The sequence below is a fragment of the Culex pipiens genome, chromosome 2 (assembly GCF_016801865.2).
Source record: "Culex pipiens pallens isolate TS chromosome 2, TS_CPP_V2, whole genome shotgun sequence".
NCBI lineage: Eukaryota > Metazoa > Arthropoda > Insecta > Diptera > Culicidae > Culex > Culex pipiens.
The window spans coordinates 167,965,676-167,991,936 of NC_068938.1; the positions used below are offsets into that span (position 1 = coordinate 167,965,676).

The window sequence follows — 26,261 nt, forward strand, 5'->3', positions numbered from 1 at the left end:
AAAAAATCATTGAAAAGCCTTATGAGAAGATTTGTGTCACTTTTGATTTACCGAACTAAGTAAGTTGCGTCTTAATTTCCGGTATTTTCATCGCTTTTCTAAAAACGGGCTGACAAAATGTGCTATTTTAACAAATTAGTTCAGTAGACATATTACATTAAAAAAACATACTTATTCACACATTTGTCAGTTATATAAATTGTAACTGATTAGCCAGAAAAAAATTTTGTGAGGAACTCAGGCAAAGTATTTTTTAAATATTTTAATTGAAAAAATCAGACTATTTCGCTAAAGTTCTTTTTTTATCATTGAAAATCGGACCAACAGTTTCCGATACTAATATCAGTCGGTCAGTTTAAAAATATTGCCAGCCAGTATCTGAAGAGAATTATAAATCATTGAAAGTGTTATTTTGTTCAAAGAGTTTGTTTTATGTTAACTGTTACAAAAAAATATGTTTTGATTTGTATAAAATTTCCAATGTCAGTAAAAATTTACTGTGATAAAGTAGCATGAAAAGTAAGGAAATTTAGAAATTATTCAAATGTTTCAATTGTGCATGTAAATCAATTTTCACAGAAATTAAAGTAAATTTTCACAGAATTTGAAGTAACTTTAAAAATTTCATCTTCATGTCGGATAAAAAAATACTCAATAAGGGGAATTACATTCTGAGAAACAGATTTCTAGCAAATTGCAGACAAACTTTTCAACAAAATCAAACCTAAATTTATAACAAAAGTAAAGGTGAAAATAAATTAAATTCAATCTCAGTACTGCGACCAGCTTTCAAATCGTATTTGTTTTTTTTTTCTGTTCCCTTACAAACAGATAACAACCCCTCTCAAAATCAAGAGCAAAGACACGATAGCCGAAACTTTTCCATCCATTACGAGACAAAACACGACACCGCGCGGCGGCTGAGAAAAAGCAGTTTCGCCGACCAAACCAACCAAGCTTCGACCCGAACAATAGGGTCCAATTTGCTGTGTCAAACAATTGCCTGCGGGAAAAAAGGAGCGCTGGCTGGCTGGCTGAGCCCGGCCGGAAACTGGCCACGGGCTCGCGCGCGCTTTCCTGCAACTCTCGACGGACTCAGCCAGTGAGAGTGAGAGGCAAAAGGACAACAACGGCAGGACGAGAAAAAAAACTGTTACAAAAGTACAGGAAGCCACTTTCGTATCCACTCGTTGAGCATGAAAGTGTACAAAAAAATCTCTGAAGAGGAAAGGAGCATCCAGGGGTGGGTGACCCTATTTTTGAATTAATTATTTTATTTTAAATTACATAAAATATTCACAAATATGTCTTTTTTTAAACTCCTTTGAGCAAAAGTTTTAAAATAATCACAATAGAAATCATTGTAGGTCCACCTACCCTAGCCCCACTTTTTCCTCCACTCAGTCAGATGCTCGTTATCTCAACTCGAAGACATCATCATAACTTGTCTATTTGCTCGTTGTTGGCCATAACTGACTGGAGAAAATCGTGTCCCGTGTCTTTGAAAGATGTTTCCTTGGAGGTTTTCAATGTGGCTTGTTCAAGGTACCTGGCTGCATACGAATCGCTAATATAAAGGTCGTTACTAAAAGTACAACCAGCCCATTCGGCACAGCACGCGTCTGACACTTGTGGAACTTGTACTACAGAGAGAGAGAGGTATTGATTTTTCCCTTTGCCTTTTGGGTAGAGAGGTCTCTGCGAGAAAGGGGTTGATCGTTCTTAACTTGGCACATGGTAATTAGGGACAGTTTACATAATGTTTACGGAGTGTGCCAATGTGGTTTTGTGCAAGAGAACTTGGAGAACTTGGCAGTTGATTAGTTCATGGAAATAAAGCTATTACCATGCAAATTGGAAAAAGAGGGTGTAGTACACTAGGAAATGGGGGCTTTTCTTTTGGGTGCAATTGTTGCTTGAGGCTATTAAAAAGCATACCACAGAGGAAAAACTATTATACAAAAATCAGTAACAGTTTAATTTTCCTGACAATGCTTCATACCAAAAAGTTTTACAAAAAGTTAAAGCTAATTGGCTTCTTTATTATTTTTAAAACGAATTTGGACTAATTTTTGTTAGCAGAATGAGACATGAATGTTATAAAAACGCATGATACTTTAAGTTAAATTGATGTAACTTAAAGTGAATATTTTGTCAACAAAGAGATTTTAAAACTCATTTACCAGCTTATATATAATTCAAAAAACAAACACAAAAAAAATGGCTAATTGGTGCCAAGACCTCCCAGATTATTGAGCATTTATTTGGCCCCATCTCGAGAATTCAATCACTTTTCTCAGACCCTATTTGTTAAGGTTAATTAATACATCTTTATATAAAACCGGGTAAGCTTATACTGAATCGATGCGGAGAAATGTATCTTTTAAATTGTGGAATTTGAAATTCCGTACAATTCTTTGTATTCTTCTGAATAAAATACATGAAAATAGCAGAAAATTCATATTAATTCTGAAATTGTTTGGATGCTTTGTGCTTTGTAAATTCATTTTAAAGCAAAATAATGAAAAAATATATGAAAATGTTGCAAATAATAAAAAAAATATAAAAATGTAAATTTCAAACCAAGGCAAGATTTCAAAATTGTACAGTTAAAATAATTAAAAAATAAATTATTTACACCATTCAAAAAACCTTGCTAATTTTTATTTAAAAAAAAACAAGTTTAACACACACAAAAAATCTAATTTACGTAATTTTGCTAATTTTCAATATGATTATTTCGAGTTGATTTTCAGTTGAATCAAAAAAAAATTATAAAATAGTCCGTTTGAAAAGTAATTTTGGTTTCAAGGTACTCAAATTTGAAAATTCCTAATGTTCCAAGCGTTTTCCAGTCGTCTCTGTTCGGTAAAAATTCAAATTTGAAGCTTTAAACGAGTTCAGTTGTATAAACGATCGATAGCAACATATTTGAGATTTTAATGAGTTTATCACATTTTTTAACCTTTAAATTCTAGATCTTATAAATCTCTTTTTTTTATCGAAACCTTTTTTTCCTTTTTTATATGATTAAAACTATCAACCATAATTTCTTTTAACGACTGATTTTTTGAAAGATATAAACAAATCGTAAGATGCAGATTACCTTAAATATTTTTATGCAATTCTGTTTTGAAAATACTTTCTTTCCCGATATTATATAGTGATGCAATCGAAATTAACAGTGCTGAAAAGTTTACCACTTCACACTCGTTTTCGTGCGGGAAAAAACAACATTTTGCAACTTGTTGCATAAACTACTTTTTGAAGTTAATGTCACCCAACTGTAACCGTAGTCGAAGGATGCTGGGCAAAACCAAATTTTGGTTTATGCAACAAGTTGCAAAAAGAAGATTTTTTCAGTGCTAGTCGTACATTTACGTTCCACCGAGTTGGATAAATACGATGAGTCAATTAATCGTCTAAACCAAACAAACATGTTGAAAAGTATTACCCGAGCAGACGGAAATAACGTGGGAATAACATTTTTTGATACTTGAAATTACTAGGCCAATAACATGTTAGGTTATTTATAACAAGATTTTTTATTCGCCGTTATGATTTTTTTGTTACTTGATTGTTATTGTAATAACAGACTAATAACATTTTGAGTTATTCTTCGAACAAATCTATGTTATTCTTTTTTGTTATTTTAACAACTAATCTGATCATCCCAATAACAATTGGAGTTATTTTTCCATAACAAAAATTTTTATTCCAAAGTTGTTTTGGCTTTTAACTAATATCAGACCAATAACAAATATTGTTACAAAGTAAAAAAAAAACCATGGTAAAATTTCATCTAAAAAGGAGTACATCTTTTATGTCAGAAAAAAGCTATAATTTTACCTCTTATAATGTGTAAATTTACATCTGGCAGACGCTAGGAAAAAATATCTGTAATCCTAAAAAAGTATCAAACCGGGGATAGTTATATCTAGCTTACTAAGTCCACGCCCCAACCCGCACGGCCATCTCGCCGCTGTGAAAATTGGACGATCAAAGCCAATGTAGCTCTAAGCGTTCCGTACATTGTATACTGTATTTACTGCATATAGGGTACATATACGATATACGAGATATGTAGAGGTACATTGGCTTTGATAGTCCAGTATTCACAGCGGGAGTTGGCCGTGCGGGATGGGGCGCGGACTTAGTAAGCTAGATATAACTATCGCCGGTTTGATACTTTTTTGGGATCACATATATTTTTTCCTAGCGTCTGCCAGATGTAAATTTACACATTATAAGAGGTAAAATTAAAGCTTTTTTCTGACATAAAAGATGTACTCCTTTTTAGATGAAATTTTACCATGATTTTTTTTACTGTTATCTATATTATATATGATAACATTAACTTTCATTAAACTCTTATGCAAAAATGAATCTTGCAGGAATATTCCATAACACTTTCTGTTATTTTAACAGTACACGCAACCGAGCTCGGCTCAAAATCGCGAGGAAACCCTCCCGAATCGAGTGTGAAATACTTCCATTCACGGACAGGGGAGAAATCCCTCAAGATTTTTGAGAGGGAGCTCCGCAAGCTCAAATCGAAGCGAAATCACGCACACTTTCGTACAATTAAACATGTGTTGGTAATATTTTGGTTCGGTGGCCCTTGTTAGTGTATTAGTGACTTCAGCGGTGGGTTTCTTTGTATTGGTAACATCGACAATAAAATGGCTTCCCTTGCTTTTCTCAAAAAATACATCAAAAATAAACAAGAAATGTTCACAGAAAAAAGCTTTATTCACAATATTTCAACATAAAAACCTGTGCACATCTTTTCTTCGGCTGGCACGGGCCAGCGGAAGCTGCCTTGTCAGCCTCCAGCCGGGTGCGGATCCCTCCATCGTGCACTTTCCGTTGTCACCGGAATCCACTTCCCGTGTTCATGGCCACGGATTGTCCTCATCATGGAAACAGCTCGACGTAACTTGACCTTGCACACTGCCTCGATTCCTCCAACTAGCCGGGGGACTGCTTGGCCTTGGACGTCACAACGAATCCTCGAACTTATCGGGTGGCTGGAAATTCAAAGTTGGTTTAACCTAACGCTAATCTTTTTAAACAATATATTTTTTCTGGATTATACTCACCTACTTGCACTGTATGGCCCTGCAAACAATCTATTTGATTTTTATGACCGATTCCGATAAAATTGCGACGGAAACATGATCGCAGCGAAAAAAAAACGCGTTTCAAGTAGAAAAATCACAAGCGAACTGTCACAACACATCAAGGTAGGCACAGCCCAAGGTCTGCAGCAAAGTTACTGTTCTTATGCAGCAGTAAGAATAGTATCGGAAAAGTATTAAATTTTTCTAAATTTAAATTTTCTAAAAATCTAGTAAAATTGTAAAATTGTAAAATTGTAAAATTGTAAAATTGTAAAATTGTAAAATTGTAAAATTGTAAAATTGTAAAATTGTAAAATTGTAAAATTGTAAAATTGTAAAATTGTAAAATTGTAAAATTGTAAAATTGTAAAATTGTAAAATTGTAAAATTGTAAAATTGTAAAATTGTAAAATTGTAAAATTGTAAAATTGTAAAATTGTAAAATTGTAAAATTGTAAAATTGTAAAATTGTAAAATTGTAAAATTGTAAAATTTTAAAATTGTAAAATTGTAAAATTGTAAAATTGTAAAATTGTAAAATTGTAAAATTGTAAAATTGTAAAATTGTAAAATTGTAAAATTGTAAACTTGTAAAATTGTAAAATTGTAAAATTGTAAAATTGTAAAATTGTAAAATTGTAAAATTGTAAAATTGTAAAATTGTAAAAATGTAAAATTGTAAAATTGTAAAATTGTAAAATTGTAAAATTGTAAAATTGTAAAATTGTAAAATTGTAAAATTGTAAAATTGTAAAATTGTAAAATTGTAAAATTGTAAAATTGTAAAATTGTAAAATTGTAAAATTTAAAATTGTAAAATTGTAAAATTGTAAAATTGTAAAATTGTAAAATTGTAAAATTGTAAAATTGTAAAATTGTAAAATTGTAAAATTGTAAAATTGTAAAATTGTAAAATTGTAAAATTGTAAAATTGTAAAATTGTAAAATTGTAAAATTGTAAAATTGTAAAATTGTAAAATTGTAAAATTGTAAAATTGTAAAATTGTAAAATTGTAAAATTGTAAAATTGTAAAATTGTAAAATTGTAAATTGTAAAATTGTAAAATTGTAAAATTGTAAAATTGTAAAATTGTAAAATTATAAAATTGTAAAATTGTAAAATTGTAAAATTGTAAAATTGTAAAATTGTAAAATTGTAAAATTGTAAAATTGTAAAATTGTAAAATTGTAAAATTGTAAAATTGTAAAATTGTAAAATTGTAAAATTGTAAAATTGTAAAATTGTAAAATTGTAAAATTGTAAAATTGTAAAATTGTAAAATTGTAAAATTGTAAAATTGTAAAATTGTAAAATTGTAAAATTGTAAAATTATAAAATTGTAAAATTGTAAAATTGTAAAATTGTAAAATTGTAAAATTGTAAAATTGTAAAATTGTAAAATTGTAAAATTGTAAAATTGTAAACTTGTAAAATTGTAAAATTGTAAAATTGTAAAATTGTAAAATTGTAAAATTGTAAAATTGTAAAATTGTAAAATTGTAAAATTGTAAAATTGTAAAATTGTAAAATTGTAAAATTGTAAAATTGTAAAATTGTAAAATTGTAAAATTGTAAAATTGTAAAATTGTAAAATTGTAAAATTGTAAAATTGTAAAATTGTAAAATTGTAAAATTGTAAAATTGTAAAATTGTAAAATTGTAAAATTGTAAAATTGTAAAATTGTAAAATTGTAAAATTGTAAAATTGTAAAATTGTAAAATTGTAAAATTGTAAAATTGTAAAATTGTAAAATTGTAAAATTGTAAAATTGTAAAATTGTAAAATTGTAAAATTGTAAAATTGTAAAATTGTAAAATTGTAAAATTGTAAAATTGTAAAATTGTAAAATTGTAAAATTGTAAAATTGTAAAATTGTAAAATTGTAAAATTGTAAAATTGTAAAATTGTAAAATTGTAAAATTGTAAAATTGTAAAATTGTAAAATTGTAAAATTGTAAAATTGTAAAATTATAAAATTGTAAAATTGTAAAATTGTAAAATTGTAAAATTGTAAAATTGTAAAATTGTAAAATTGTAAAATTGTAAAATTGTAAAATTGTAAAATTGTAAAATTGTAAAATTGTCAAATTGTCAAATTGTCAAATTGTCAAATTGTCAAATTGTCAAATTGTCAAATTGTCAAATTGTCAAATTGTCAAATTGTCAAATTGTCAAATTGTCAAATTGTCAAATTGTCAAATTGTCAAATTGTCAAATTGTCAAATTGTCAAATTGTCAAATTGTCAAATTGTCAAATTGTCAAATTGTCAAATTGTCAAATTGTCAAATTGTCAAATTGTCAAATTGTCAAATTGTCAAATTGTCAAATTGTCAAATTGTCAAATTGTCAAATTGTCAAATTGTCAAATTGTCAAATTGTCAAATTGTCAAATTGTCAAATTGTCAAATTGTCAAATTGTCAAATTGTCAAATTGTCAAATTGTCAAATTGTCAAATTGTCAAATTGTCAAATTGTCAAATTGTCAAATTGTCAAATTGTCAAATTGTCAAATTGTCAAATTGTCAAATTGTCAAATTGTCAAATTGTCAAATTGTCATTTTGACATTTTGACATTTTGACATTTTGACATTTTGACATTTTGACATTTTGACATTTTGACATTTTGACATTTTGACATTTTGACATTTTGACATTTTGACATTTTGACATTTTGACATTTTGACATTTTGACATTTTGACATTTTGACATTTTGACATTTTGACATTTTGACATTTTGACATTTTGACATTTTGACATTTTGACATTTTGACATTTTGACATTTTGACATTTTGACATTTTGACATTTTGACATTTTGACATTTTGACATTTTGACTGTTTGACGCTAAACAATTAAACAATTAAACAATTAAACAATTAAACAATTAAACAATTAAACAATTAAACAATTAAACAATTAAACAATTAAACAATTAAACAATTAAACAATTAAACAATTAAACAATTAAACAATTAAACAATTAAACAATTAAACAATTAAACAATTAAACAATTAAACAATTAAACAATTAAACAATTAAACAATTAAACAATTAAACAATTAAACAATTAAACAATTAAACAATTAAACAATTAAACAATTAAACAATTAAACAATTAAACAATTAAACAATTAAACAATTAAACAATTAAACAATTAAACAATTAAACAATTAAACAATTAAACAATTAAACAATTAAACAATTAAACAATTAAACAATTAAACAATTAAACAATTAAACAATTAAACAATTAAACAATTAAACAATTAAACAATTAAACAATTAAACAATTAAACAATTAAACAATTAAACAATTAAACAATTAAACAATTAAACAATTAAACAATTAAACAATTAAACAATTAAACAATTAAACAATTAAACAATTAAACAATTAAACAATTAAACAATTAAACAATTAAACAATTAAACAATTAAACAATTAAACAATTAAACAATTAAACAATTAAACAATTAAACAATTAAACAATTAAACAATTAAACAATTAAACAATTAAACAATTAAACAATTAAACAATTAAACAATTAAACAATTAAACAATTAAACAATTAAACAATTAAACAATTAAACAATTAAACAATTAAACAATTAAACAATTAAACAATTAAACAATTAAACAATTAAACAATTAAACAATTAAACAATTAAACAATTAAACAATTAAACAATTAAACAATTAAACAATTAAACAATTAAACAATTAAACAATTAAACAATTAAACAATTAAACAATTAAACAATTAAACAATTAAACAATTAAACAATTAAACAATTAAACAATTAAACAATTAAACAATTAAACAATTAAACAATTAAACAATTAAACAATTAAACAATTAAACAATTAAACAATTAAACAATTAAACAATTAAACAATTAAACAATTAAACAATTAAACAATTAAACAATTAAACAATTAAACAATTAAACAATTAAACAATTAAACAATTAAACAATTAAACAATTAAACAATTAAACAATTAAACAATTAAACAATTAAACAATTAAACAATTAAACAATTAAACAATTAAACAATTAAACAATTAAACAATTAAACAATTAAACAATTAAACAATTAAACAATTAAACAATTAAACAATTAAACAATTAAACAATTAAACAATTAAACAATTAAACAATTAAACAATTAAACAATTAAACAATTAAACAATTAAACAATTAAACAATTAAACAATTAAACAATTAAACAATTAAACAATTAAACAATTTAATAATTTCTTATTTAAAAAATAAAATTCATCCCATAATCAATTTCAATATGATTCTTGCACCTCACTGCTAGATGAATTTGTCCTTATTGGCGAAAAATAGCAAGCACGCATACATGCACACAGCACCAACGCGTGAGATGAAACCTCTTGTGTGTGTTTGCGCGCGTTGCAAATAAAATTAGTAATTTTTCTGTGATGGTATGCGTGAATTTTCAAGACCGTCTTAATTGGGAGGGATTTCCACGCGATTTCAGCACTGTTCCGCACAACTCAAATTGGGAGGGCCGTCCTCTCGGATTTCTCGTTTGCGTGTAATTGTTATTGAAATGGCATGAATTTTGTTATAACCGTCTGCCCGGGTACTTTTCCAAACAAGTACTGAAAAGCTCAACTTTTTTTTTGCTATTCGATTTTGTTATTTTTAGTAGACGAAAGTAGATTGTTTCGTCGTTCGAGAATGACAGGAAATGTTATTACCTAGTTTCATGATGGGACTGCAAAAAATATAAATAAACATATAATTTGCTGGCCATGGTTTAAACATTTTAATAAAAAAAGACGGGTAAAAACATTATACGCCCGTACGTTTGTTTATTCAGGGAAAATTTTCTAATGTTCTTTTTTAAACGAGCTTAAATATTCAAAAATGTATTAGCATTGCAGGAAAATGTATTTTAAATAGGTAGTTTTGAGGCCGTTGCAAATATGACTATGAGCGGTAAAGAGGGATTCAACAAAATAAAAAAAAATAGAAAAGAAAATGTAAGCCATAGAATCAAAAACCTAATGAAAAAAGTGTTAAAAATGCATTACACACCAGAACAGTTGTTTTTCAATCATTCTTTTTTTAATTAATCCAAGTTCTAACGAATATATATTTTTCAGCCAAAAAACATTTTGCTGTGCATTGAAATTTCACAAAAATCTAAAAGTTTTTAAACTGGTTCAATTATAATAAAAATTATTACTTTTGCAGGAAAATGCATTTTAAATTGATTCAATTCATTGCCTGTCTATTTCCATAAAAATTGAGAATGTTTTTGAACTGATATCTTTCGCTCGACCTTTCTCCATATCACGTAAATTTTTATCACATTTTAAGATATTTTCCAATTCCGGCAGCGACCCAAACAATAGCCAAAACATCAAACCATGACATTTCCCTCCTTCTGTAACATTTATCTAAATGGTATCTTTCTCACCACAATACCAAGGTCATCTCGCGTGATCTGGTACGCAGGCAACCTTTAAAAATTCCAACTCATAAAAGAATCTGTTCCATTTATTTTCCATTTATCAAAAAATCATTTTTGTTGTCCCCCGCTTCACCGTCCTTCTTCAACCATCTCTTTCCACGAGGAAAACAAATTTTCATTTGCGAACCGATTCCCCCCCGCTCGCTCTCCGATCTCGCAAAGCTGTCAAAATTTGGGGAGAAATCTGTCAGTTTGGTGGAACAAACTCGTTCGCTCTCTCACTCGCATTTGTTATCCTGCCGAAATTATCTCACCCACCGTGAGCGATGAGATGTCGGTTGAGAAGCGTGTGCGCGTCTCACGCGGTCTCTTTTGTTGTTGACTTTTTCTCACAGCCTCCTTGGGCGGCAGAGTAATCGGATTTTCTCTCTCGTGCTCCCTCTTTCCCAAAAAAAGGGACATGATAACACGGGCACAAACAGTAACAACAACACTCGTGAATCCCCATGTTTTCATGGAAAAATCATCAGTCATTGCCGGACGTGAAATTCTCCCATCACACCCCCCTTACGACTTCCCTTTAACATTTTCTCAGCTTTTTGGGAGGTTTTCCCTATCAATCAATTTCGAAGCAGTATCAAATTTCTTTAAATAGCACTAGTTTTCGTCACTATCGAGAAAAGGAAAACATTTCCATCCCACTGCAAAAGAAATCCTCAAAATGACCTTAAGGTGAACCCCATAAGATCCGACTCCACCTGATGGTCAGTGTCGCGATGATTCGACGAGGGGCTAACATTTATGAGTGGGAGCTTTTTTCCCCTCCTACTCCTCCGTCTGCCCCCTCATCAAAATCGGAGTCTGTAATTGATAACACACCGAAAGAGCTTCCCACGGTGTGCCTTTGTGTTAGTGTGTGCGTGCGCAAATATTGCGAATGAATTGGCATCCACGCACACACCAACACGCAGTTACGTAGATGAGAAAAAGAAAAAAGTCCCATTTCATTGCGTTGGCCCGTATTCCGGGCGGCGGCACAAACAGGTCTAGGGCAGAATGCGGCAGGGGTGGCCAAAGCCTTGAGGGGCTAGCGATGTTATCGGTGGTGGGAACTGGGTCAGGATTATGTCCAAACTGTTTGTAAACTTTTCATATTTTCACTATTTGTTGTTGTTGTTGTTAATTCATTTATTTCTGACAGCTTTGACCTTCTTGGTCATTCGATTCCCTTTTTCACAATTTGACAGTGTTGTTTTGAATTGCGGATTGTAATCAATTAAAAATGTTGATTGTTTGAAACCACGGGTGTCACAAGCCATGTAAATTTTTAAAATCTTGTTTTGTGGTTTATTCAAATTATCCGGTTTTCAGTCGCAACTCTTATTTAAAACGACCCCTTTTTTTATTAGATAACCAACTAGTTCTTCTTATGTTTTTTACTTTAACTATTGAACAAATTTAATAACCGAAAACTGTTCTTGCTCAGTTTTGAACACGGTGTTTCTTTTTTCGGGAGAAAGTTTGCAGAATGCTGGAAGCTGAACCAATCACCCCTACATTATAGGGGGCTGATAAGGGACCAGAATCGGACCAGGAATTATTTCATCTGCAGATGCATTTTCCATACAATGTTGAACATGTAAAAAAATCTGATGGTAAATTTGCATGCAAGATCATATCCAATCATCTTTGTCATTCAACAATCACCATTGTGAAAATGTACAGTCCGTACTTAATTACCCTTAACCTACGCTAAATGATTTAAAATTTGTAAATCCAAGATGGCGGCCAATATGGCGGAAACGAAGTATTGCAAAAAAGCATTTTATTATTTCGACGCTATCGTGATATCTTGTCGCACCCGCCATTTCGACGTTCCGAGAAAATCGCGTTTTAATGTTTGACCTTAAATAAACAAAAACTAGAGCACGCAATGTAAACAATAACAAACACGTTTTGTTTGGCTGGCCATTCTGTGCATTGTCCCGAAGTTTGGTTGAAGTTGGTTGCAGGAGTTATAATTACAAATGTTTAAGGTAGTCTAACTTGTACGTGCGTCAAACGCGTTCTGACCCTTTGGCCAGTTGTCGCACTTACATCAATTTTCAGGAAGTGACAAGATTGAAACTTCTTTCATATGAAGAGCGACAACAATGCACGGAGTTTTTTTTTTTGGTTTTTATTGAATTTCTAAGGATTGAAATCGAATTTTGGGGATCTGTAAAGGTCAAAAGGTGAGCCATTGTTAGCTGCACAAAATGGCGTTCTTAACTCAATTTGGCCCAAAATGCAAGTGCGACAAGTTAGCACGACGGCGACGATTTAATAGGCAATCAACTTTTCTAATTTAACTAAAATGGGGTGCAGAACTCGAATTTGATGTTTAAACAAATAAAAATAAAAAAACAGATTTTTTTTTCGTGGTTCGATTATTCGAAATTCCAAACAAACAAAAAATCGAAACTTCGGATAATCGTGGCATTGGATAATCAAGTCTGGACTGTAATTGAATTATTACAGTATTGGGTGCGTTAGTTTGACAATTTTGGAATAAAAAGCCAACAACTTCCTTGGATGCTATGCACCCTTAATTAAGGACATCTGCTTTCAAATGATTAGGCTGGTACATTTTTTTTTTAAGTTTGTGTCTCCCGTTTTTTATGGATGATCCCTTATCAAATTTTTGTTTTCTAAATTCATTTTGAAAAAAAAATTAGATCGCGATCAACTGAAAACATTTTTTTACTGCGTCGATAGTTTTTCACCATAAAATAATAAATTCGTTGAAACAGAGGATAAGTTCATTGCTTCTGGGGACGCGCAGTCCTGTTTTTTCGCGATTATTTTCGTCTCTTTTGTGTGGCTGTTTGTGTGCATGGGGTGATTGGTCAGTATAATTGAATAATGCCGTCATAAGTTCAGTGCTTCTGGGGACGCGCAGTCCTGTTTTTTCGCGATAATTTTCGTCTCTTTTGTGTGGCTGTTTGTGTGTAATGTTCCGTCAGTGCAAGCGGGTGGTTGTGTTTGTGTGCAAAGTGCCCTTTCTTCATCATCGCTGGTTGGAAGGCAATTTGACGGTTGAGTTCGTTAGTTTTATCGCGTAAAATAATATTTTGATTCATCAAGAACGTTGTGTGGTGTGCGAGTCTTTTTTTGTGTTGAAAAGACCTTCCCATAGCTCCGTAGCTCGGAGGGCTCGACGTCGGTTGTTTGTGTGTTAAGCCCTCTCCATAGCATCGTAGCTCGAGAGGCAACGATAATCAATACCTCATCTAGCTAACAGAAAGAAGATCGGAAGGCACTTGATGGTTGAGTTCGTAGCGTCGTTTCCGTAACAAATTTATGAATTAAATGGTTATATGATTAAAAATCAGACTACGCTATCATTGCTGCATTGCGTTTAACACCTCATTCTATAAATAAACATTATTTGGCTTTATCTTTCCACAGCCGGCTGTCTAAGATGAAACCATTTCATTTAAAATTTAACAACAGATAAACGGGAAATGTCTCATCCGCAGCATCCGATTGTTTGCCTTGAGAATAATATATAAAACCTTTCAACAAACACTATGATTTTAGGTCGCATCATCATCTTCTATGATGAATCCTGACCAAGCACCCTATCATACTAACAAATTTTCAGGTTCTTGGCGCTTGTGGGGTGTAAGCACAGAGTAAATCAGCTGCCCTAGTAGCAACCTGCGCTAACTAACATTCCCGTCCCTTAAAATCGAGGTCTACAAACTGACATGGCGGGCGCCGTTGGTGGCCAATGACTGTTACCTATTCGCAACTGATCTAGCATTAGCAATCATGTTGTTTTATCTTTTCAGCGCATTCATACATGCTGTTGATAAGAGAAACACCACTAGATCGTCGAAGCCTATAATCAGTAGTGCTGAAAGGATATTACGGTTCTGTTCAGCAACGGAGGGGCAACCATGGGTGATCTCTCATGCTCATGCTCATGCTCATAAAATAATAAATTCGTTGAAACATATTTTTTTCGACAACTAATGATTTAAAGACAATTATACTGATTTGCGTAAATTGTTTTCTTTCTGCTGCCCGTCAGAGTTTCTAGACGTTAACTTCATAACATATTTGCAAACGGCCTAAATTTACAAAATAAATCTGTTGAAAATATTCAATGGGAAGAGATTTTCAATTCCCTTTCATTTAATAAAATCTATAGAATATTTTTAACAACCAGGCCATTGAAAATATTTTTTGGAAATTTATGTCCTCCTGAAGTTCTGACCTTTGGAAGGGGGAAGGGCAAAAATATTACAAATGTAAAAATATAAATTATATGTCATGGTTTAAAGTTTCAACACTTGAATGAAAAAAAGTATTTAAAAATGAATTTTTCACCGGTCGAGTTATTTTTCAATATTTTTTATCAAAATTGTTATCAAATTGATTAACATCTAAAGCAAATTTTAGTATTCAATTCAATTTAACACTATGAAGTCTAACTTTGATGAAACATTCGTAAAATTTTCCAATCGATACGATCCAGAATTTGAATTTGAAATTAAACTTTAAGTGGCTATATTTTGAATACGGTGGACTTTATCAAAAAATCTGCACTTTTTGATTGCAAATTTAATTTTGCATTGAAAATTAAAGTAAAAAATTTGAATAAATATCTATTTTTTTCCTAAAAAAACATTGCGGCATAAAAATTAAAATGACATAAAAAAGCAAAGAAATCCACTTTTACGACCACCGGGCCTTTTGTACGCCGGGTCCGTTGGCGCAGTGGTTAGCGTGGTAGCCTCTCACCCCAGTATGGCCTGGGTTCAATCCCAGACGGACGGACCCGGTGGCATTTTTCGAGACGAGATTTGCCTGATCACGCCTTCTATCGGATGGGGAAGTAAAACGTCGGTCCATCAGCGTAAAAGAGGTTTTGAGTGACTCACCACGCATAACCTTCGGATGCCTAGAAATGAGTAGAAACTTGCAACAGAGACCACAAAAGACCCGGGGGTCGTTAAAGTGGATTGCTTTGCTTTTTTGGGTCTTTTGTGGTCTCTTTTGCAAGTTTTTCATTTCGAGGCGTCCGAAGGTTATGTGTGGTGAGTCACCCAAAACCTCAAATCTAAAAAATCAAAATCGGTTTTGATCGTAGAAAACTGCATTTCTAGTTGTTTTCACGGTGTATTTTTTATTTGAGACATTTTATTTGAGGACAAATATGTAATTTAGAGTCTCTTGAGAACAATTCATAAGAAATTTGATGGAGATGAACATGAACCCATCGATTTCCATCGACTTTTCTTAAGAAAAATCCTATAAAATCGAAAAAAAATCTTCGAAAAAAAAAGTTGCTCTAGACCTATCGACGAAATATTTCGCCGGACCCCGCAAAATGTTGGTAAAGAGCCCTTTTTTCATGGTGCCAAATATCAGACTTGCCGATTTTTTTTATGCTCCATTAAAATGTCGACGTTTTATTTTTTATTTTTTTTTTTTTTGCTGCCCCCTGATTTTTCGGGCCGATTTTGAAGGGGTGGGGGTTGTTTCAAATTTCATATTGAGATTCAGATTTTTTAATATTAACGTACCATTTTTGTATTGAAAGCTTTAAAAATTGTATGGAGACTTGTATGGGTGAACCAATGACAAAAATGGCTTTTTTGGGCATAGGCGCCCACAAAAATAGAGCCAAAATAAAAAATGTAAAAAGAAAACAAAAATGGTCGAAATCGGCCGATTTCGTAGATAATTTCGCTATTTTGGTTATGTAGATTGTAGAGAAAACCTATTTTTTCCTTCGCAAAAATAAAATCAAATATGCAGCAATTCCCCACGAAAACAGCATGGAAAAAACAAAAGTGCTCGGATCGGGCTCAAAAAATTTTTTTTTCCCTGGCTGAAATAATTAGACCCGTATTTTTTTGTTTGGCCATTAGGGTGACCTACGGCGTGTTAGGGTGGTCTGAAAAATTGCCATTTTCGTCGATTTTCGCAAAAACCACTTTTTTCGAAAAATCATAACTCCTCGCCATTTTAACCGATTTGAATTGTTTTATACGCAAATGAAAGGTGATAAGTTGGCCTTTTAAAGAAAAATAGTAAGAAGTTTCAAAAATCTAACCTAACATATGAAAAGGGCGTATGAAACTTTAAAATGCCGTTTTGACAGTGTCTGGATCAAACAGCCTATGTCTGGAAATATTTTTATCGGATTTCCCGGACATTTTTACATAACATACTCAAAAATGGGAGGAGTTCATTAACAGGATTCCGAGATATGAAAATAAAATCCGTGTTTTTTGACGCGCTGCGCGCAAAATCCGGAGAATAACGAAATTGGCAAAAAATCAACTTTTTTCACTAAAACTGCGATAACTTCAAAATTTTAGCGATGACCTATACATGTCTGGTAACCAAAAGTTGCGTCTTTTAATTACGAAAATAGATTTTTAAATGTTTTAGCAGCATTTAGTAGCGTCAGTTCGAATCCCGGGGTGGATGGAAGCTTAGGTGCAAAAAGAGGTTTGCAATTGCCTCAACAATCAAGCCTTCGGACACCTAGTTTAGGAATCGCAATTGAGAACGTGTTTGTTTTTGAAGCCATATTAACTCGTATAAACTGTTAGGTGTAATGCTTGGAAACTAAATTTGGCAAAAAAAATTAATGAAAGACAAAAAAATCGTCCCAGAGCTTAAAAATCAAAACAACCGTGCGTCTCCATGTAACAATACAAGCTCAATTCGATCAATGGAAACGCATGGTGGTTCAACTTTGAACATCTTTCCGTAAGTTTTCTTGATTAAGAACGTCTTTAAGCATAATGTTAGGATACAAATCTGTAGTTTTCAAACACCAACAGTAATAATTTTGCCTAGACAGCTTAACAACCCCTGCACCTCCCGGCTCCCTTTTCGTTTGCCTTGACGAGTACAGCGAGAAATTGCAAAAAAAAAAAACAGGCTCCCCGTTCTCCTCACCACACACACTCCAGAGAGCCCTCAAAAAGTTATTGAACCGCACAAACCAGCAGCAGCCGATGCTGGCTGCCGCCGTCATGCAAAAAGAAGACTACCCCCGTATAGGAGCAGCATCGCCAGCCAAAAGACATCCGAGTTCGAGTTCGAACAGAAAAGGTTCACAAATCGGGGTCAAGGTAAAGAAGGTGCGAGAATCTCCGACCTTCTAGTGGTGACTACCGACTTGGCGTTGATGGCGCCGTCCATAAATTATCCATTTTTATCGAGTTTCGCAAGGGGAGGTTACGAACTTACAGAAGTTTCCGTCCGCTTGACGTTCTTCGGGGAGTCCTTCTTCTGTACGGTAATCCACAGGGGGGTTGAGCTTGATTATAGCTTCAGCTTCGTCAGCTTGTTTCTCTCGCAGCGATTTGGAACCTTCTGCGGGTTTAAATCCTCACAACACTTATCTGCACACTGGTCCCACACACGAATCGCACAAACTTCTCCTTTTCGTCGCTTCCACTACATTAAACATTCACTGGAGACCCTAAGCAGCAGCTTCACGTCCCACACTTTACTCCTCCCGTGTACCACACCCGGGCTCAGCACACATCACATCAACTCATCATCCGTAGCCGTAGTCCCGTCCTGCAGCTTCCTTTGCTTTTTCCAGCTATCCTCAGCTCAGCTTCTTCTGTATCGCCTGGAATTCATCACAATTCAGCGCTGGGGCTTCGATTCTGTAATCACTTCTTCGAAGTCCGAATTCCCCGGAATCCCGGACTTGCAGTTCTTCCGTATCACCTGGAGTACTACAACTACCCCTACTCCGAATAGTGTGTAACAGCAGCAGCTGTAGCAGCCTGACACAAAAAACCTCACTCGTACCGCGCCGTACGGATCCTGGCCACAGGAGTTCTGAACCAAGTCTCGTCCGGGACTAATCGAAAGTAGTTCGCTCGCGCCAGTAACAACCCGTCGTGGTCGTCCCTTTTGCTCCCACCAAAGTCCACAACTCTCACTCACTGGACCACGCGGGCTTCCCAGCATCCACACACACAGCATCCCTTCTCATCTCTCTCTCGCGCTCGGCGAAGTAGGTTCTGAAATCGGGGCGCGTCACGCACGCGCGTCAATTCTCTCTCTCAGAGTGCGAGAGAAGCACGCTCTCTCACCCGGTGAGAAGTGAGCGGGTGAGGGAAAACTCCCCTCACGACTCACCGCTTCGAGTTGTGAGCGTTTTCTCACGTGTTTTGCTTGCGAAGAGGAGAGAGGTCGCGTGTCGTGCGGATTTCGCTCTCATCATCATCGCCGTCGTCATCTGGTGCGTAAGTGATGGGATGGTGAGAGGTGGTGAGCAGGTGAGAAGGAGCTAGGTGAGGGCGAGGACTTTCCCGGCTATCCTTCGTCGGGATGAACTGCTGAGCTGATTGATAAGTTGCAGACGGAGTGGATAAATTTTAACGAAGAATATTGATGATGCGATGCCGGTAGAGGTGGAGTTGAGTTTGGGTATAGATAATCGTAAATTGTGAACCGATTTGGGAGATGGGTTGGAAGAGCTATCATATATTATTCATATGAAACTATTGGCACTACGCCCCCCGGGGCATGGCCTTCCTCTAACGTGGGATTTCTGCTCCAGCGCCTCTGACGAGACAGGAGAAACCGGGACCGACGTTTTACTTCACCATCCGATAGAAGCTCAGTGGATAAGGCGGGAATCGAACCCGCGTCTCATAGCATCATCGGGATCGGCAGCCGAAGCCGCTACCCCTGCGCCACGAGACCCACTCATTATTCATATAAAACTACTTAAAATATTAAAAACTCGTATTGTAAGGAAATATTTAAAATATTATGATTTTAAAAGCACTGTACTTGAATTTCCGTTTATGTTTTTAATTTAAATTAATTAAAGCCGGGTCCGACGGTGTATTGCTTAGCGTAGTTGCCTCTAACCCCAGTTGGCCTGGGTTCAATCCCAGTTTTCAAAGTATTGTAAACCGGGGACATTGATAAAATTTCAATGTATTTTTGGAATAATATTCAACCGGAAAGACTTTTCTGATGATTTATATTTTTATTTTTTTTAGCTGAATCACACAATTTGGATGTACGTTTTTTCAAAAAGTTTTTTTTAATGTGCTTAGAAAGTACCGTCATCAGGGGTGAAATTGGGTCTGGGGGGTGAGATTGGGTCATACAAAAATGCTGAAATTTGGGTCATACAAAAATGCTGAAATTTGTATGACCCAATCTCACCCCCGGACCCAATGTCACCCCTGATGACGGTAGTTGACAATTCGTCGCTTGTGTGCTATCTTGTGACACGTCATATTTTACATCAGATGTGTCACAAGATAGCACACAGGCGACGAATTGTTATTCTAATAGCCGAGGTGTTTCACTGTGTTGCGTACAATTTTCAGCCTAAATGTGAGCAAATTAAATTAATTACGTCAAATTTCAAATTGATCAATAGTGAAGTTCCTTTTGCTTCATTTTAAAAACATACAATTAAATGTTTGTTAAACTTAGTTTACGAGCTTTTGATGAAATTTATATAAATTTGAGTTTCAAGTTTTATCAAAATTTATTAAAATTTGATTTTTCATAAAAAAAATTATTATCTCAAAATTGTTCTAGAACAATTCACTATGAAAACAACATTTTTATATTTTTTTTATATGCGTTTTATTTTTTATTTGCCTAAAGTTTTGTGGGTACCTTCCCTGTGACCAAAGAAGACATATTTTGTCATCAGTTCGTCTTACAGCTATACATACAAATTTGACAGCTGTCCATAAAAAAAAATTATATATAAATATTCCAAAATCTGTATCTTGCGAAGAAATATGATTGATTGATTTGTTGTCTTCAGTAAAGTTGTAAGTATAAGTGAGGTTTTTGTGAAAAAATAGATACACGGTAAAAAAAATTGCTGCTATTTTTTTTTATCACTAAAATGTGAATAACTCAAATCACAATTTTTAATTCATTTAATTTTGTATATGTTTTAGAGAACAAAAAATGCAATATTTAATGGCATGGCTTCGGCAAAAAAAAATATTATTTTTTGTTTAATGTTAAATCAAATCTGCATTCGAAAAGAACTTTTGAGATTTTTTGATAAAGTGTACCGTTTCTGAGTTACAGCCGTTTTTTTAAATTCCATTTCCGGTCTCAAAAACATGGTGCATGTTGCCTATCCAAGATTTTTTTTCTTAAGATCAACACATTTCACATACCAATAACTCTTTTGCAAGCTTAGTACAGCCAGATTGTTGCAGAGTTGGGTCCGTTAGTTTGACAATTCTGAAATAAGAAGACAACAACTTTTTTGGTTGCAGTGCACCTTTAAGGCAATTGAAAATATTTGTAAAACCTCTTTCCCACCACCTTAAATAATTCTTAAGGATAAGAAAATTGGGAATCTCATTGATATTTTAGATGATATTTTATTCAGAAACTTTATTCTATAATCGAAAAATTTATTCAAGCTTGGATTCTTCGTTAATTTATGTGTTTGGCAACAGGAGAACCGTGTGAATTTTGCTCCAAAATTTTTCATAAATCGAAAATAAGTCATGAACAAATATCAATTATAGAATACAGGTAGAGGGTGACGATTCTCGAGATTTTCAATTTCCCGGGAATCGAGAGTTGAATTTGGCCATTTCCCGGGAATTCCCGGGACCCGGGAGGTTTTTTTTACTATGCCAATAGCGGCAAAATTTAAAAAGAAAAGTATTAAATTCGTTATTTATTCGTTAAATTAAGTATCCTCATAATGTTGAGGAACTATACAGTTTACTATAATTGTTTTAAAATGTTTACGAATTATTATTCGCAATGAGTGACTTTTCAAATGTTTCACAAACTTGTTCCATGAACTTCTTATTATTCAATTTTTGTGAAGTAAAAACATAGCTAATATATAATTTCCCAGTATCGAGATTTTTGAATATGATAAATAACGACTCAAAACAACAATTTAAATTTTTTTCATCCTTTTTAAGGTCAACTGTAAATTTTAATTGAAGATATATTTACAGTTATCAGGAAAACCGGAGTATTCACAATTGGCGAACCTTAACTTTACAAAGATTACCGCTCCAGAGTTTAATATTGAAGTTGACGTGAAACATAAAATGACATCGCTTCGACATCAAAAAAAGAAATTACCTTGAAAATTAACTTAGGTACTTAGAATTTAAAAAAAATATGAGAATTGCTATGCTCGAGAGAAGATATGGAATTTGAACTTATCTTGAAAAAGCTTTTACCTCTTAGAAATTATAAATAAAAATAATATTTCTAGAGTTTTTTTCACAACACCCTATAAACACTCTGGATTTACAAAAAGAAAACATTAAATTTCATTTCTGGGGTGTAACTGCAGAGTATGTTTTAAGGTAAATTTTGGGGTCCTCATTTTTTTGGCTTCTCTCGATTATAGTTATTGGAATATTTGACAAGTTAAAATTTAAAAAATAAAAAAAAATATGAATAGGAAGATTAGAGAAGCATTGGTTTATTTGAATTTGAACATCGAATATTAGACATCCAATGTTCCAAACAATTTTGAATTTTTCAAATAATTCTTGATTAGTTTATATAATTTTGCTTCAATTTTTATAAGTTTTAAATTTCCCGGGAGTCTCGACCGAATTTCCCGGGAATCGAGAGGTCCAAAAATGGTCGATTTCCCGGGAAATTTTTCCCGGGAATTCCCGCTCGTCACCCTCTAAATACAGGTCAAAATAAATGTTAAATTTTTGTTGTTTTTTTTTGTGTCTATACAGCAGGGATGGAATAATCACCAAAAAAACATTTTCGCTTGCGAACTTTTCTTCACGAAAGAGAGAAGAGGCAAATCACGCAAAAGAAAATCGCTCCCGAACTTCTCCAAGAAAATCAATCTGCTGATGATTTTTTGTGAATTTTCTTGTCAGCACCACTTAAAAATATTTATTTCACTTTGTTTACACACATTGCCCATCTACAAAATGTGACAGGTCATTTTTCGACGTGTAACGTTACACTTGCAAGTGTAGTGGTGAAAAAGATGTTCCGCCGAATAATCAAGATGATGATTTTTTTTAGATTCCTTTCACCGATCTTTCATGCGCGAGAGAGGAGAGACATGCTCCCATCGGATTTTTTCTCTTGATGAACTTCCAATGATTTTCTTTTGATGATGATTATTTCATCGCTGCTATACAGTCCAGAGTCGATTATCCGAAGGCCTTCAAAAAATTTCACTACGAATAATTGATTCTTTTTTTTGTCTTTTTTTTTTGAAATCAAGCTTGACCCCTAAACTATACGGGTCATTCCACCTGAAGCGGAACACCATTTGAAAATTACCATCTCCGATTCTGCTCAAATTTGGCAGAGCTGTTAAGACTATCAAAACATGCAAAAATCCCGAATTTCATCCAAATCGGACCACCCCCTCATATTTTGTACCCTCCCAAAAAAACGACTTTTTGGCGATTTTTGAGCAAAACCCCTATCTTCAAACGACGATAACTCAGGAACCACAAATCTTAGAGGGTCGGACTTAGACTCAATTTTGAAGGAAATTGGACGTAGAATCCATTTCCGTGATCAAAATTTAGATTAAAATATGTTTTCTACCTGTATTGCGCAATTGAAAACTTTAAATGGCCGTATCTCAAAACAGCCCAATTTATTTTTTAAATTTGACCTCACCATCGTATTCCCCGTCCAATTTTACATAAGAATCACTTATCGACAGAAAGGAATATTTTTCGTTCCAGAGATATCGAATTTTAAAGTTTTAAGTATTTGAAATTACCTATAATATCTACACTCGCCGCATCTGCTAGAAGCACTCAGTCGTGCTGATCAATAATAACTACCTGGTGTTCTGTAAGATGAATTATTTTTTTCAATTTTATACGATTTTGAGATAATCAATACCTTGAACAATCTATTTTTTGTTTAAGGAATATTTATTGGGTAATTTTTAATGCACTATTTTTCCTGATCTCAGTGTCATTGAACCATATTAAGTAAAATTTGAACTTTTAATATTTATTTGCAAATGCTACAGAGTTTTTACAATACAATTTTCGAAAATTTATCATTATTCTATTATTTTCATATTTTTCCTAATTCCTCATTTCTTGCCACTTTCTCAAATTATTTCTTTTATTTCTTCTTTTATTTGAAACGAGAACAAATGTAGAGCTGGCTGTAGTAGATGAAATAATTCTCATGGGTTCTAGAGCTTTTGCCATGTGCGGTAGCGAAATAGTGCCATTCAGCAAAAACCCCAAATTCTGCCTTAGGGTTTGAAGATTGATCATATTAAACCGATTTTTATAATGTGTTTCATCAGAATAATTGATGATTTTTTTTTTCAATTCTAGTACATTTAATTTCAAAAGCAATACCATATACTTCTGATACATGTGGATAGCAGCTGTATCGTCTTCCAACATTTCGAAATGATTGATAAACAAAAAAAAGATTATTGTTCGGACGGTGTCGAAATGAACACAACTGAATAATAACACAACTAGATATTAAATCAGAATAATCGTTGTGATTTTCTTACCTTTTTCCAGTTTTATACTTTCCAGAAATCCTCCTCCTTAATCATGCTTCACGAGAGTTTTATTAATGTTTATTCATAATTTTTATCACGATAATGTATCGTACACTTTTTCTTAAGTTACAAGATCAATTACAATTTCCTGCTAGCTCTGCGGGAATTCCATTCTGCCCTGTATTGCGTGTCGTTCTTGCTTTGTACTGTGGGCTAGCACACAAATTCACCGTATACAGCAGTTTCCTACAGTGGTGTACATTACATTTTTGCCTAATTTACACAGAAAAAAAAAATCATGGTAATATTACATCTGGGAAGGGGTACATCTTTTATGTCAGAAAAAAGTTGTAATTTTACCTCTGGAAATGAGTAATTTTACCACTTTTCTGGTGTAATGTCACTTTTTCAGTCTAAATTAAGGTAAAATTACATCATAAAAGAGGTAATATTCAACCTTCCAAAATTACAGCTTCCAAATTTACATTATTTTTTACTGTGTACTAATGATTATTTTGGATGAAATCTTATTTCAATAAATAACCAGGTAGCAGTTAGGGGTCGTGCATAAACCACGTGGTCTCCTTAGGGGGGGGGGGGGGGTCCGAAATCCGACCGAAAAAAACCATGAAAAGCCATGGGGGGGAGGGGGGGGGGTCGACGGCTGACCACGTGGCCTTTAAAAAAAAATCTTTTCTTAAAAAAATCAAAAAAATACGCGCTTTGAATTTACTTTTATGCATACAGTTTTTGTTACACTTCAAAACCATACAATTATTGTGTTTAAAATTATTACTTATATTTTAATGTCTTAATATTTTCCAATTCAATATTGAATTATATATTTCGGCAGATTCATATCAATACTTTGAGCCTGTTATTGAATGTACACTTTTTAATACTCATGTAACTACGTCTTGCAAAGCTGTTAAAAAATAAAGTGACAGTATCCAAGATTCACCAAAAAATTTGATGAATATTTTGGTCTAAAATATATTCCTTATTTCATGGGTGACACAATTCGGATTGTTATATTACATAACATTTCATAAAATACACGTTTACTATCCATCGTCAAAGTTGTAGGTATTTATTTTTAGTATTTTTTTATGTTAATAGGGACCATTTCTTGAGCCAAAGAGAAACATGGGCAAACATTTTAGATTTTTAGAGAAAAAAAACGAGCTTCAAGCAAACATTGTTTTTGTTTCTCAATTAACTTAAAGATTTAAAAAAATAGGGGCCAAAGGTGCCCTTTCCTGAAAATATTAGTTTTTCTTTAAGCTGAGAAAATATACTGTACCCTCAACTTCATATTTGAGATAAAACCACTCAAATATATAGACACATTAAAATAATTTTAGTTTTAAAGAGTCACTTAATTTTTAAATGCCGATATCAATTTGTGAAATAAATTTCAATACAATGCCGTTAAAGATCAACATAAATAAAACTCCTTAAAAAAGATGGAACGGTATTTTCAACTCGCTGGTTCTCGGGCATAACTCAACCAACCGGGACATTTTTTTTTTTGAGTGAATTATAAGGATGTCTAGATGATCCTTAAACTTTGCAGAACTCGATTTGATCAAATCTGTAATTTATGCGATCAAAAACGTCGTTCCAACTTTTGTTTGCTCTAGTAAAAAAAATCACCCGAAAATCCGCGTAGACAAGCCCGAAAACCTGTGAGTTGAAGTTACCGTTCCAACGTTTTAGGGAGGCTTTGGCATCCGTGTTTATTGGACATGCGTTGGGCGTCCCAGTTTTAATAATTTCAAAGATATTGAAAAGATTGAAAAATTAACTTATTCAATATTTTTTTTGTATTTATTTTGAAGTAATATTTCAGCAACCAAAAGTTGGATCAAAAATCTTAAATCGTAGATAATTGCTTATTTAAACAACTGAAAAAAAATGTAAAATAAATTCCAAATTTTAGCTCAATCTTTTTTAAATTTATCAAAACACGTAGTCGATAGCAAAATCAATTTAAAGTAAGACTAAGACTTAAACAATTTGGATGTCCATGACTAAAAGAATGATTTTTAGCGCGTTGTCTACAACTTTTCCAAAGACACGAAATCGATTTTCGAGCAATTCTATACAAAATCGGTCTTTATTCTTAAATTTTAATTTTTGATTTTTTT

General features: G+C 32.6%; 1 protein-coding gene across 1 annotated transcript in view; it reads right to left on the reverse strand.

Moving 5' to 3' along the window:
* LOC120427044 (muscarinic acetylcholine receptor DM1) overlaps positions 1–18,455 on the reverse strand; it is a 212,466-nt gene extending 194,011 nt beyond the window's left edge. Inside the window, exon 1 of the mRNA XM_039591876.2 lies at positions 17,841–18,455. The gene's annotated coding sequence lies outside the window, so the exon portion shown is untranslated. The remainder of the gene's footprint in view (positions 1–17,840) is intronic.
* Between the last annotated feature and the right edge of the window lie 7,806 nt (positions 18,456–26,261).